The sequence below is a fragment of the Dendropsophus ebraccatus genome, chromosome 6 (assembly GCF_027789765.1).
Source record: "Dendropsophus ebraccatus isolate aDenEbr1 chromosome 6, aDenEbr1.pat, whole genome shotgun sequence".
In the NCBI taxonomy this organism is placed as follows: domain Eukaryota; kingdom Metazoa; phylum Chordata; class Amphibia; order Anura; family Hylidae; genus Dendropsophus; species Dendropsophus ebraccatus.
The window spans coordinates 9,334,267-9,350,056 of NC_091459.1; the positions used below are offsets into that span (position 1 = coordinate 9,334,267).

A 15,790-nucleotide genomic window follows, 5' to 3' on the forward strand; every position below is an offset into this window, starting at 1 on the left:
GGTCCGGAGGGACAATATTAGGGAGGGAGGGAGAATATTATTAGTGTATGAGGGCATAGAGAGACATCATTACTGTTGTATGGAGGCAAAGAGGACATTATTACTACATGGAGGGTAATATGTATGGATTACACTATGGGGGCTGTTTTCATAGCACCTGACACAATTTTCCCCTTGGTAAAGTTGGAGTGGAAGGAAGATAGGTGAGTTTGGGAGGATAAGTTAGGTCTTCCCATTAGATAAATAGGTTGCTCCAGTTTATAAAAAGTCTCCTCTATTAAATAAAGTAAGTGTCTTCAGTAGATAATACACTCTATTAGGTAGGTGGTCCCTGCTAATAATATAGGGGGAAAAAATGTATCTATTTTACACCTGGTCAGAAGGTGGTGAACAACTGCGCTAAGTATATGCATAATTTTCGTAAAATTGTCGGAATACTGGTGGCTGCTGATGAGATTTGTGGGGGGAGATCTCGGGGGCAGCGGCTGGTGGCATCTCTCAAGCATTCTATTTGATCAAGCAGGGGTCATGTGATCACTGTAACTTATGGGTTACCTGTCATTGGTTAGCTAACCCACCCACAGATCACGTGACCCCTTCTCAGAGGGGGAGAAAAAGAGGAGCGTGTCGGAGTGGACCAGGATTTAAGTTGTTTACTTCATCTGAGCGGGAAATCTGCCTGGCAAGCTGAGGAACCGCGCAAAAACAAAAATAGAACCATATTACAGAATGCAGGTAAGTATGCTTCTACATTTTATTAATTAATAAAAGTTTTGAGGGGAATACCCCTTTAAGGATCCAATTCTAAATTTTTTAATGAAACAGCTGTTTAATAAAGACATACATTTCGAGGTATATCAGAAGTTGCTCAAAGCTGTGACCCAGCATTAATAGACTCCATTCTTTATAGAGAGAAGGTTACCTACATAGAAAAAACAAAAAACAAAGCACATGATCCAGAGATATTCAATACAACGATCACCACATTGATTAAGTATCTCACTAGAAAGCACAAAGGTTAGCTGTCACTTACATCTGTATATACTAACGTATAGCAATACCCAATCAATATGTTCCTAAAATATACTGATTTCCATCATTGACTTTGGGATAAGCCAATTTATTCACATGAATAATTGAGAAGCAAACTTTCAATGTGTCTGTTGTAAACTTTGTACTTATTGAGTTTCCATTTTTCTAAAGAGAACCTGACACCAACACAATGCTATATAGTCTATCGACATCATGGTATAGAGCAGGAAAAACTGAACAGATTAATATGTACATGTATATATATTGTAATTTGTTGATTAAGATCCCTGATCATTCTTAAGGAGTCCAGTGGGCGGTGTCACTGAATGGACTGGACTCTTTAACAAGGAAACATCAGAGATTTCAATCAATAAATTAAAAGTTATACTAATTTTTGTCCCCCATAAAGATATCTATCAGTCTGTTCAGTTCTTCCTTGCTAGTACACATTTTTATAACTTTGTGCCACCAGTTGATTTAAAAACCATTTTTTGTCTCCAGAGTACCCCTTTAATGACCACTGATAGGCCTTATCAGGCCACCCCGTGGATTTTGCTTGTGGTCTCCATGGAAATTCTACCATATCAAAATGTAATATAATATGTTACACCACCATTGAAAAAGAAAATAACTTGGGCATTAAAGGAGGAGTCCAGCAGAAAAAAATGTGGCAGCCGGCAGGGGGGAACGTAAGAAACAATCAGCACTTACCTCTCCCTGTGCCTTTGAAGTGCTCTCTCCTCACTCCAGGACTCCGGCCAGGCTCCGGTTACTCCTTCGGTGGGAACATCACTACCCTGTTAATGGACAGCCTGCTCAGCCAGTCATTGACTGGGGCAGAATATGCAAAAGAACACTGCAGAGACACCATCACATGTCTCGACGTCAGTGAACTAGCCAGACCTTCCCTCCGGGAAGGAACAACCAAGCCAAAGCGTTCTCCAGTCAAGGAAACCACCTCAGCAAGGTATCCATCCACAGACAGCTGTTTCGGGGTTTTTGCCCCTCATCAGTGTGGAGTAGGTTTCTGGCTAGTGGGAGCAATGACTAGTAAGTGCATGCAAAAGGACGCTGGTTGACCTCAGGGAGATCAACCAAAACACCGCAGAGACACCATCACGTGTCTCAACGTCAGTGTATTCTAGAACATTGCCCCCTGGGAAATCGAATATGCAAAAGAACACTGCAGAGACACCATCACATGTCTCGACGTCAGTGAACTAGCCAGACCTTCCCTCCGGGAAGGAACAACCAAGCCAAAGCGTTCTCCAGTCAAGGAAACCACCTCAGCAAGGTATCCATCCACATCCACAAAGTTCGCTTCGGCAGGTTACAGGTTTTTAGCTTTTTTAATGTGGTTTCTAAAGGCCGTTCCTTATACTTACATGTCTGCGCTCCCTCGGTGTCCTTCTTCTCCGGTTCCATCCAAGCATCTTGTATGGTGAAGGCCCGCTCAGCCAATCTCATGCTGACTGGGACGGGACATTACCACGGCCTGTGCATTCACCACAGAAGATGCTGGGACAGGAACAGAGAGTCATCAGGAGACACCGGAAGACCATGGACAGGTGAGAATATGTTTATTTCTTGTTTCTTTTACATGGGCACAACCAAAAATATAATTTTTTTTTTTTTTTTTTTGGGGGGGGGGGAGGGGCGGAAATAAAGAAGGTATATTTATCTGTCTCGGTGCCTGCACAGCACCCGTCCCACTCCTGGCCCCCGCTGTCAGCCTGTATGTCTCACTCTGCTCCTACAGTACGTCATGACCTGGCTGAGGGATGCCCTGCTCAGCCAGTGACTAGGGCGGGGTACCACTGCAGACACTGATTGGCTGAGTGGGCTAAATCCCACCCTTCAGTGACATGGCAGTCGGGTCATGGCGTACCTCACAGACGGGGGTAAATGGCATCCGGTGGGGTACGGGAGCCCGGGGATGCAGTGTAGCGTGGGCATGAGGTCCGGTAAGCATGTGTTCTTTGTTATGTCCCCCCCGCCACCTGCTCAATATCAATTTTCATCCCCTTGCTGGAGAGCCAGGAGAGAACCTGCTGAATGTGGACTTCTTTTGGCTCATTCTCCTGCTTGGCCGTGGTATGTACACTCAGATCCAGAGATGAGCGAGTGCTAAAATGCTCGGGTGCTCGATACTCACGAATATTTCCCGATGCTCGGGTGCTCGTTTCGAGTAACGAACGCCATTGAAGTCAATAACCAGTACCATCGAGTCCTAATACTCGAACGAGTACCAATCTCGGACGAGCACACTCGCCCATCTCTACAGATCCCAACTGAACTTTTTGAATTTTTTGGGGGCAAACTAAAATCGGTATTCTTTTCTTATTACACTTGTGCTTTCATACTTCAAAAACTTAAAAACTTAAAATAATCCTATATAACATTCTGGTAACTTTGCAGAATGTTGTTTATCTCTGTCGGGGGGATAGAGCGAGTTATTGTACAGACATGGCCATTTCCGGCCCAGCAGATTATCTTTCATTAAGGAATATCCTCTCCCATCGTAGATGTGCATAGACCTTTGCGTTCAGCCGTCTGAATCAATATTTCATATTCTCTCTGCTGTTTAAAAACAAAATGAGAAATAAGAAAATGCCGTGAGTGATTGTTTGGTGGATGGAACAAACGGCAAAACATCCCGTGAAGACTTGCACACCACAGGGCAGATTAATCAATCACTTTTTTAATCATACAGGCAAGAGTGCGAGTCTATAAAAATAAAGCAACTCGCTTTTGGCTGTGGGTGATTCATTCTGCCATTAAAGCCAGAGTTGCTCTTTCTGTGGCCTTTTTATTGTCTGTATTAATTTCCTCCGAAGAGCAACTCAGGTAATCTGGGAAGGCGACATTTATTCATTAGTGTCTCCGCGTTGCACATACATTTCAACTGATACCGTATAAACTTGGTTTAGAAACTCAATTTTCTTATTAAGCTAATACCTTTCTTTTACAAAAAATTGGTGTATCTAAAAGATTTTTTAAGGGATATTTACTGGCGCAGTTGCAGGGATGCCGAATCCGCGTTCCTATTCTTGACGGCACCGATCTATTCCTGCGCACGGCACCGATCTATTCCTTCGCACCGGCTCGGCCTGAAGCACTGGAAACGGGCTCACCCACCCCCAGTGTGACGAAACCCCTCTGTGATGCGGCTCTATTGATTCAAATGCAGCCGCGTCACAGAGGGGAAGGCAGAACGTTACACTGGTGTCCGGCAGGCCTGCCTCAAGTACTTCAGGCCAGGACGGTGCATAGGAATAGACTGGCGCTGTGCACTGGGACTGGGCCGCAGTTCAAGAAAAGGACCATGGCTTAGGCATCCCCGCACCGGCGCCAGTCTATTGATATAAAAATCTTAAAGCGATGTACCTGATGGTACATTCACTGTAAGCCCTCTACGCTAGCATTCTGGCATTCAAATGTTGCAAATTTTTACACATTTCTTATTATTTAAAAAAAAAAATTGGGAAGGACTTTTAGGGAACACTAGTCCCCCATAGGCCTAGAAGCAGGTGTTGCACAACAGTTTCAAAACCATACAGAGCACAAGACTCCAAAAAGAGAAATAAGAAACTCAGCACTCACCAACTTAATGATCTCCAGGTACAGGTGCAGGGAGGGAGAGAAAGACATAATGAGTCTTATTAGTCCGAGGAAACATGGTTATATGCGGTAAACTGCCGTCACTGGGAAGCACTGTTGTCTGTCCCTCCCTCCCTGCACCTGTACCTTTGATGCTTTAATAATGCCTGCAGATCAGTATGTTGGTGAGTGCTGAGTTTCTTATTTCTTAGAATTGAGATAATCTGGTTTAAATTAAGGCTGTAATCTATAACAGTTTGTAACTGTCAAGGGGAGCGGAACTAAAGTAACCTGCACCACCACAGTAGACGGCACAGGGCTTCCAGCACTGTTCACCATGTATAGGTGCCACCAAGCAGTGCCTGACCCCCCTGATTGTTTCCCTAATAATAACACAAAGCACTAACACAGCCATGTGCCTGATCACTGAGAGCTGGGCCGGGGGGGGGGGGGGGGGGGCGCAATGATTACACAGGGGGGGGGGGGGCGGTGGTACCGCAATGATTACACAGGGAGGGGGATCGGAATGATAGCACAGGAAGCGGGGGCCAAGAGGATTGGGGTGATTACACAGGAGATGGGTGCGACCTCCTCCCCACTGACAGGCCCGCTCTGGAACAGGGCGTCATGTGACGTTCCGTGCTCAGGGAGGGCCGTTTGTAAGGCTCTGAAAGCTTGCTAAGTGCATAACTAGCTAGAGGCCGGCTGACTCGGGGAAGTCACCACACTTCCGGGCCGATAACATCACAGGACCATGTGATTCATGTAAAAATTGAGAGAAAGAGACAAAATTGGTAATAGAAACCATTGAGACAAATTAATTATATTACAAGACAAATCCGGAGAGTAAATGTCAAAATAACCAGGAATACCCCTTTAACCAATTTCATTAAAGCAGCCAAAACTATAGTAGCTGCAATACTGAGACTATTACAAAAGGACGAATTTGGTAAAGCATGTTGTTGTTAAAGTGTCAAAACTCAGAAAATCACAATTAAAAAAAAATGTCAATCAGCCAGTCACTCATCCAGTTTCCGCCATTCCTCTCCTCTCTGTCCCTATATCTCTCTGATAGTCTCTCCCTGCTCTCCTCTCCTCTCTGTCCCTATATCTCTCTGTTAGTCTCTCCCTGCTCTGCTGTAACTGCCTGCTGCCATCCTGCTCTCTCCTTCACACACAGCCAACTGGCCGCCTCCATTGCCTAACCTCCCTATATAGAGGGGGAGGAGCTGACATCACAGAGGGGCCTGCAGCTGATTGAACGGGCGCTGGGGATTATGGTTAATCCCTTTCTCCCGCCCAGTGATGCCCCAGACAATATGTCGCCATTTAAGGTTTTTTTTTGCTAATTTTCCTAACGAAGCGAATTGACAGTGCGATTTGCAGCGAATTTCGATTTGACGGGTTCGCTTCGCTCATCTCTAGTCGTGTTCTCTAACCAAGGAAAATAGCAATCAGTTCAGACACTCTGTCATGTCGTATATCTTCTCCTCTTCTCCACCCTCCTAAAGTCCCAGCCATGTGAGTCCCATGGGCCACTACCAGTACACATGCCTTAGGTGTGCCAATTTGTTATAGCAGTGGTGTGGAACCTGCGGCCCTCCAGCTGTTGCAAAACTACAATTCCCAGCATGCCCAGAATAGGCATGCTGGGAATTGTAGTTTTGCAACAGCTGGAGGACCGCAGGTTCCCCCCCATTGGGTAACAGCAATGTGTCAGTGTTCGGCTTTCATCTTCTGTTTATAAAATAAAATGAGTTCTCTGACTTCAGTTGTCAGCAAGGTGCTCTTTCCCCTGAAAGAATTTTGATACGTTGTCACCTTCTATTGTATTCCACCTTCTAGTGACACAAATGCTACAAACTATAGATAAATAATCTCCTCACTGCACTGTCTTCAGCTGCATATATATATATATATATATATATATATATGACATAAACCCTTTTACCTTTTTGCAGTTTATTTTCCCGACAACCAACATCATTTTTTCCTTTTAACTCCATTACTTGCCTTAAGCCAAATCCATTCTTTCCGATGGAAAGGTTACAGATGCCAAACAAATATGAATGTGATTTACGGTTTAATAAATAGGGCGATTTAAGATGGATTCTGGAGGTCGTTACCGGAGCCTGGAACTAGAATGTAAATATTGTAATTATTCTGCAATGAATGGGAGCCATGCTGCCGGATTGTACGGTGCAACAAAAGGCATGCTGGCTTGGCACCCACTTGACAGGTGTGATATAGGAATATAACTACTGCACACAGCATCTGCTCGCAACTATCACAAATCACCATAGCAACTACTAAAGAATATTGAAGGAAATGTTAGAGTCTTACATCAAATTGATATTTATTTTGTTTTCAGGAAAACATTTCATAAAAAGTCGCACAGGCAGTAAGGGATAGGTAAGACGTTAACTTTTTTTTTTTTTTGCTAATTTTTCTTGAAGCCCTTTAGTGATGGAACATTATCGCTAAGGTTTTTTTTAAATAAAAAGTGATTAAAGTATAACTACTTTTAAATCAGCTGCTGTATGTCCTGTATTCTTTCTAGTCTGACAGTGTTTTCTGCTGCCACCTCTGTCCATGTCAGGAACTGTCCAGAGCAGTATCAAATCCCCATAGAAAACCTCTCCTGCTCTTGACAGTTCCTGACACAGACAGAGGTGGCAGCAGAGAGCACTGTGTCAGACTGGAGAGAATACACCACTTCCTGCAGGACATACAGCAGCTGATAAGTATGGGGAGACTGGAGATTTTTAAATTGAAGTAATTTATGGTGCATTTACACAGAGAGATTTATCTGACAGATCTTTAAAGCCAAAGCCAGGAACAGACTATAACCAGGGAATATGTCATAAAGGAAAGACTGAGATTTCTCCTCTTTCCAAATCCATTCCTGGCTTTGGCTTCAAAAATCTGTCAGATAAATCTCTCAAATCCATTACAAATCTATATAACTTTCTGAAACTGGTTAATTTGAAAGAAAAAGAATTTCGCTGGAGTACCCCTTTAAATGCTGCAGCGGTCTGACTAACAATGGCTTTCTGTCCTGCCAATTTCAGTTCCTGTCTCATTCTCCTGATCGGTATGGATCTGAACACTCAGACTCGGACCGATCAAAACTTTTGACAGTGTATTTATTTAAATTAAACTTCAAGTGCTCCTTTAATTTAGAAAATCTTTCTACCTATCAGGCAGAAAAATCCAAAAGTTTTGTTCGCTCGGGGTCTGAGCTGATCCAATGCAACTGACCAGATATCCTAGGAAGTGCAGTTCGCTACCATGTACCTCTCCCAGCAATATCTAGGGATCGGTCGGGGTCTGAACATTGTTTCTCAAATTTTTTTTTAATTTTTTTTTTAAATTATAGAAATTTAAGAAAATTGATTGATACAATCGGGAAATTATGATGAACCATCATAATTCTTCCTTAGAACTTTGTCGTAGTTACTTGCTGATCATCAATTTAAAATTTGAATCTTTCGTCCTGCTCAGGTCGTCTAATTTACTGATCAATTGGTTCTTTTCCGTGGTTCTAGTAGCGTCTGATGTGTTTAGCAACCCCTATGTAAATTTTAGTAGAAAGGAGGGTTTTAATTCACTGTGACAAGATGAAGACGCCGTTACCAGTCACCACGAGCAGGTAAAAATGAAATGTCACGGCTTGACACAAATTACTGGGAGCCATTTACTGGCGCGTTTCTTCACGGATGCGTTCCGGCAATAGTGGCAATCAAATGAGAAGAATGCAAAATTAATGAGAAGGAGGCCAGGAAAAAAGGGGAACGAAGAAAGGTCAAGGAAACGGCAAAACCCATGCAATTTAAATGATAGGAAAGGAAGCATGAAACGTAGACAGTCAATAACTCTGACACACGTTCTGCACTTGCATTCGTTTTGCATGGTAATCCATGGCCGATGGTTCTCTTGTTAATGCTTGTTTTGTCATTTATAAATAGGTCGGTTTATATGCAGTGGTAGGAACTTATGTGGAACATTAGAATTATTGGACACACATCTATCAGACATGATAGGGAAATAATAGCTGTTAATCATACAAGCGTTTGGTTGGTGGCTATTGAATGTTTATAGGTAGCTTAAAAGTTGATACATCCATTATTTATTTATGTATCTTATTGCACAAAGCAAGAAATCAATAGTACAGGTGATTTTAAGAAACGTTGTAATTAGGTTTATTAGGCAAATCTGCCATTATCTGCATTCAAAAAGACGTTCCCCAGGTCCCCACTCCCCCCTCTCTCTCAGTCACTGCACATTATCAGGAAATCCCAACTCTTTTACATTATTTGAGCCCTGTGTAACCTATGGAGAGGGGAGGAAGGAGATTAGTCACCAGCAGAGAGCAGAGAACAAAGGATTATACAGAGGGAGCTGTGTGAAAGCTGGTATTCAGAGGTCAGAGAGGTCAGTGCTGACTGTTAGAGGAGATAGCCAGGTGATGTAGCTGTAAATTAACTCTTTGTTGTCCTGTTTTGGTGCCTCATCTCCCTCCACCCCTCCTCTCTCCATAAGAGAACCATGAAGACAGGGGGAAAAGCTTCTAACTGCTTTTTCATGATAAAAATGCATTTTTTCAGATAATAAACCCAATTACAAAGTTTCTTTAAATCACCTGTACTATTGATTTCTGCAAAAAAAATGTAAACGACAGTGACACTTTAATAAATATATATATTTATCTTTTTTTAAAAAATTAGGCTCCCTTTAACCTATTTTCAATTAAAAAAAAGAATGATTCATTAGTTTTGCTTTGCCAAGACCGTATGTCCCCAAGTTTTAATCAATCTTAGCAAGTGAAAGCTAGGCTATTGATCGTCTCTATTAGATAAAATCTGTAAAAGTGTTTTTTTTTATCAGTTAATTTAGAATGTGAGAAGTCCTAAAACTGGCAAAGAAAAAGAGCTGAACGAGCGATTAAGAAATAAATACATATTTTCTGCCGACTTCTTAACGTAATACATGCTTATATATTCTTGATTAATAGAAGAGAAAACAATCTAAATTGAGACCATGTTCAGACGCCGTATGAACATCAGCCATTGTTTGACACGGCCGGTGTTTGACGTGCCAAACAATATACAATGTCTCAGATGTTCACCCGGCCGATACTGCAGGGTGAACATCACTTCATTGGAGTTAGAATGCGGGCTCATTCGGGTGTACATTTCAATGTGCCCGCACTCCAAATAGCCATAGCACACAATGTAAAGTATGGCTGGGAGCTGTACTTTACATTTTGAGCACAGGCTATCTTGTAGAATAGACCCGTCAATTATTTTGTGCGGCCGCAGAAAACCCTGGCCATAGTGTATACACTATTGCCGGGTTCCATAGGCTGCAATGTAATCAGCTGCTGTCAATAAACAACGGCCGTTATTGCAACTTGCCATAACAGCCGTTGTTTATTGTAAAAATACGTAGTGTGAACGTGACCTAATACTGCATTAATCTACATTAATTACTATTGAAGTCAATGAGAGTTTTGGAAATCCCTATAAGCTCCCTCTAGAGCAGAAGACTCGAGCTCAGAATGGTAAATGGGCCGCCCATGGAAACAATCTGAAGTTGATGGGCTGCATTCTCACATGTGATACAATACAATATTATTGTATGCCCCTTGTGCCTTCAAACAGTAATATTACGGGATCGCTGATGGACGAGACTTACTGGCAGCGGCACTGTCCTGTCTGCTCCTTTTGTGCTCTATGCTTGTCCTGGGGCTGCTTGTGTCTTTCTACGTCTTTCTCCTTCTACTGCAATGACACCTTTGGCCACTAGGGTGTGTAGGTGGGCAACGGCTATGGATTTATAGAACCAGCTTGTCTCCACCTGCTGCTGCTGTCTGTCAATCCACTTATTTAAACCAGCTCCAGCAGCCCCTCTCCTGCCTGAGCATTGTTGGAGTTTAGCATTCCAGGTGACGGTATCTGTCTGCTGTTCCTGCTGTATTTCTGTGTATCCTGACCTGTGCCTGTTCTTCGAATTATGCTTGTTGCCTTAGCCTTATCTATACTGCCTGCCTCTTCCATTGCGGATTACCTGACCTATCTCTAAAACTGCCTGCCCTGACCCTTACTCTGTCTGACTATGAGACCCGTTATATCCCTGGTACTGCGCTGACTCTCCTGCTGCCGAGTATTATTACTGTCTGGGGCCCTGCTTACAGGGGTTACAGTGCTAGATATCAGACCTTTCATTGAAGGTATAAGCTGTGGAATACTCCAGAATATACCTGACTGCATTGTGGAAACCTATTTTCATACTTATCAGCTGCTGTATGTCCTGCAGAAAGTGGTGTATTCTCTCCAGTCTGACACAGTGATCTCTGCTGCCACCTCTGTCCATGTCAGGAACTGTCCAGAGCAGCAGCAAATCCCCACAGAAAACCTCTCCTGCTCTGGACAGTTCCTGACATGGACAGAGGTGGCAGCAGAGAGCACTGTGTCAGACTGAAAACACCACTTGCTGCAGGACATACAGCAGCTGATAAGTATGGGATAAGTTGAGATTTTTAAATAGAAGTAAATTACAAATCTATGTAACTTTCTGAAACCAGTTGATTTGAAAGCAAAAAAGATTTTGGCTGGAGTATCCCTTTAATTACATACATTTACATAATAGATAATTACACCCAACTGGATTTAAATGTAACCAATATATCTTATGCAATAAAATGTCGACTGAAATCCTAATTAAATATTTATATCTCTCTAAAATGTTCAAACCGTTTTCTTGTCCACCATCACAATGTTTTGTCGTTTTTCTATGTTTACTTCACTCCACTCTATTTTTATTTGATTTATATTAAGTGAAATTATATTTTTATTTACTTTTATTTTTACTGACTGTTATGTTGCTGTTTAACATCTCTGGAGTCTTACATCTTTCCATAAAATATATAATAATAATAATAATAATAATTATATATATATATGTACAAAAAATATTATAAAATAAAAATATATACATATATATGTATATATACTGTATGTATATATATATATATATATATATATATATAATTTATATATATATATATATATATATATATATATTTATTTTTTTTTATTTTATTGTACCCCATTATCACTTTATTTCGTGGTATGTTCTATTATATATTCTCTTCTGTGATAAATATCCAGGATATTTAGCAGCCATTCCTGTCTTAATGGAGATTATAGTCGGTCGGTTTTATTGTTAATTTTACTACCAAGTTTTCCACATTATAATCAAATAAAGGAATTTCCTAATAATAAGCGTTCTCCATTAGACCCGATCCTGCTGTGTCATCACTGTGTTTTCCAGATCAAACCCATTAAAAGAACATAAATGTTTGCTCATGGGACATACGCTCTCTGCATCGGCAGATCCACGCTGTTAAATGTATTTACTGTATATTCAAAGGCCGGTAAGCTGATTATTCTGTATTGTACATAATTAGTAATAGGAAACACAAGGATCAAGGAAACCTTCTAATTATTTATATAAAGCGGAGTAAATAAACAATATAGGATAAGACTAATGAACCGAGTAACCTAGGATACTGCACTGCCATTGGTTTCCTGTATCACCTATTAATTGATTGCTTGTACAAGAGTCATTGCATGTCAGTCTGTGTTCCATACAGTTTTTTTTGCTGCTGCTGTGTTTCCCCGAAAATAAGACAGTGCCTTATATTAAAGGGGAACTCCAGCGGGGGGGGGGGCACTTTTTTGCTAGGACGTCCACTCACCTCCCCGGTTCCAGCAGTGGGTCCCGCATCGCGGCGCTCCGGTGCCCGGTTCCTGGCCGCTTCCGGGTGTCTGACGCGGGCCCGAGACGTGACGTCCACTCAGACACTCAGTGAAGGAGGCGGGATCTGAGCGGACTTGAAACGGATCCCGCCTTCTTCACTGAGTGGCTGAGCGGACCTAAGATGTCACGTCTCGGGCCGCGTCAGACACCCGGAAGCGACCGGGGACCGGAGCGACGCAATGCGGGACCTGCCGCTGGAACCGGGGAGGTGAGTGGACATCGTTTCCCTCGGCCACCTCCTCCCCGGTTCCATCAAAAAAGTGCCCCCCCCCCCGCTGGAGTACCCCTTTAATTTTTCCTCCCAAAGAGGCACAATGGGGGAGATTTATCAAACATGGTGTAAAGTGAAACTGGCTCAGTTGCCCCTAGCAACCAATCAGATTCCACCTTTCATTTTCCAGAGTCTGTGAGGAATGAGAGGTGGAATCTGATTGGTTGCTAGGGGCAACTGAGCCAGTCTCACTTTACACCATGTTTGATAAATCTCCCCCTATATAGTTTGCATATGCGGACGGCCTGGGAGCGCTTGACTTGTGGTGTTCAGTAATTGCCATTATCCTAACCTTCAGTAGTCGCTGATGTCTGGGTCCGTTCTTCTTGTCAGACAGCTATCTGCGCCTCAGCCACTTAGCGTTCCTCTCAGCACCTCGGACAGCTCCTGGCTCATCCATTTCTGTCACTCTCAGGACGTGACCAGACAGCACAACCAATCTACTCGCATTAATGAAACTAACATAATTTACAGAGAAGTCTGAATGAGATTGCCGCTTTTCACATCTGGCCATTAATATAGGTTTGGATAATGGCACCTGAGCTAGGTGACGGAGGGGAGTCACAGGGATAGCATGGGGGCATTACATATGGGGTCACACTGTGGGGAAAAAGATATTTAATTCTCTTTTTCTCTCTCTCTCTTTCTCCCTCAGACAAGCTAAGATGGCTGTAATGTTTTACTACTTAGCAAAGATTCCAAATTTTAACTCTTAAATGGTCGAATCAGTGATTTAAAGCGGTTATCCAGTGCTACAAAAACATGGCCACTTTCTTTCAGAGACAGCACGACTCTTGTCTCCAGTTCAGGTGCAGTTTGCATTTAAGCTCCATCCACTTCAATGGAACTGAGCAGCAAAACCTACACCCAAACTGGAGCCAAGAGCGGTGCTGTCTCTGGAAGAAAGTGGCCATGTTTTTGTAGCGCTGGATAATCGCTTTAAATAAGTGAAGTGCTTTGTTTGCTCTCCACTCATCAAACTTTTCAGCGCTGCTCCGCTCCCTGCTGCACCACTCCGGGCGCCGGGAAAAGCTGAATCCAATCCTGGATAATTAGAAGTTTCTCTGCATTGGATCTGGCTTTTCCCTCCATCCTGGGAGGAGCGTCAGGGAGCGGAGCAGCGCTGAAAGTCCGGCGGCTTGATGAGAAGAGTGCAGATCAAACAGAGATCAGTGATTCGCTCATCTCTACTCTTAATTCAATAGAAAAAGAACATGATTGAAGGAAGGAAGGATGTGTCATCAGAAAGTGACCCAGTGTTCAAAGGGAATCTGTCAGTTCCCGGGACCTACCTGAGGTGGTGACAGTGTGCTGTAGCTGCCAGTCCCTAAAGATAAAGCAACTCAGCCTTCCCTTCCTGCAGTAATGACCTCTGCGCAAGTCAAAGAGGTTATAGAGCATGCTTACAAAAGTGAACCATACAAATAATAGCGTCTGGAGATGTTGATTATGTCTATGTCCATGAGGCTTTCTGTAGAGCAGGTCATTAAATGGCTGCCTAAAAATAAAACTGTACTAAAGAAAATAAATTACAATCGAAAAATAGAAGCATTTTATAAAAAAAGAACATGTTTTACTATCCAGGTCTAATCAGTAAAAACACATCTTGGTGATATATTCCCCTATAAGAGATATAAACATGACCACTAGATACAGATGTGCATTTTACATAAAGGTCTCAATCATTCACTTTGTTCATACATTGTTTATTAAGACCCCTAGCCTAAAGCCCCCCCTGTTCTTACAAAACAGCTCTGACCCATTGAAGACTATACCGGATCTCTGAAGGTCCTGTAGTTGGGTGGTGGGGCCTCCATGGAGGTCAACAGGATGTGGGGGGTCCAACCTCTGTGGGGGGGTCCAAACTCTGTACCCCGTGCCAATCCCCATATCAGGCCCTGCCGGCTCTGTTGTGAATAGAGGCCCAGGTACAGCACGCGACCCCTGGCTCTATTTATTCCTATGGAGCGACAGAAAGAGACGAGTACTCCAGGAAGAGCGCTTACTCTGCGCTCTCTGACACCTACATAGGATTCAGAAAACTGTGTAGATCCGGCAGCACTAGACTGTCCTTGTTAGATCACACAGTGTGCGGATGCACGCTGGGGCCCACTATCTCAGCAAGTGGGTACAATGCATAGACCAAAGATGTGTATCCAACAGCATCCAAACTTCTAGTAAGTCTTCAAAACTTTATTGTGCTCACAAGCAATACGACGTTTTGACTCGCAATGAGTCTTTGTCAAGTATACATTAACAGTGAACCAGTGCTGATTAAAAAGGCTACCCATCCCTCCATCCACCAATCACCCAAGGTTGGGGGTGTGGAGACAATGACCCATCGTGGGAGTGGTTAGCTGCAGGGATATTGCAAAACACGGACATAGAACCCGCACAATATACAAAATGTAAACAATAGACAGGTAAAATCATCAACATCCTATGACCATGGTATTAAGAACTCATCAACCTTGGTGAGTATATAGGAACTCTTGTGCAGTACAGTGCTCACATGTATGATCGCTTCATACCAGTGGATGTTGAGTTGCATGGGTAAAAATATAAGGCAATGTACCTGTGGCTGGATCTATGCCCATGATCCATGTCCGGTTACTGTCCGTGGCCGGATGTCATGTGGGGATCCCGGGTAGGAGAGGTAAAGGCAGATTGTGACGTCACGCGGGAAAACCCGCATGCGGCGAGACCGCCGGAAGTGACACATCAGTAAGATGCATCACCGCCCCGTGAGGAGGACCCGGCGGCGTCGCCATGGGAACCAGGACTCCTGCGCTCACCAACAGCACTTGTGCCGTCGGCGAGCACAGGCGATCCAAGGGAAGAGCGAACACCGCCGGACACATGTGAATAGAGAAAAGGCTGATGACAGTGGAGAGCGACGGCCAAGAGTGCCGGTTATGCAGAAATCAAGTCAGAGCAGAGAAGGCAACACTAGAAAAGTAATGATGTAAATAAAGATTAGATAGAAACACGGACCTGCCTGTACAGTGGCATCATGGACACAATAATTATGTGGGTCTAATGGGGACTGTCACACTGTTGAGT

At 43.2% G+C, this 15,790-nt stretch overlaps 1 protein-coding gene across 1 annotated transcript in view; it reads right to left on the minus strand.

Annotated features, from left to right (window-relative positions):
• LOC138794636 (isoaspartyl peptidase/L-asparaginase-like) overlaps positions 1-15,378 on the minus strand; it is a 53,059-nt gene extending 37,681 nt beyond the window's left edge. The window contains exon 1 of the mRNA XM_069973411.1: positions 15,303-15,378. The gene's annotated coding sequence lies outside the window, so the exon portion shown is untranslated. The remainder of the gene's footprint in view (positions 1-15,302) is intronic.
• Between the last annotated feature and the right edge of the window lie 412 nt (positions 15,379-15,790).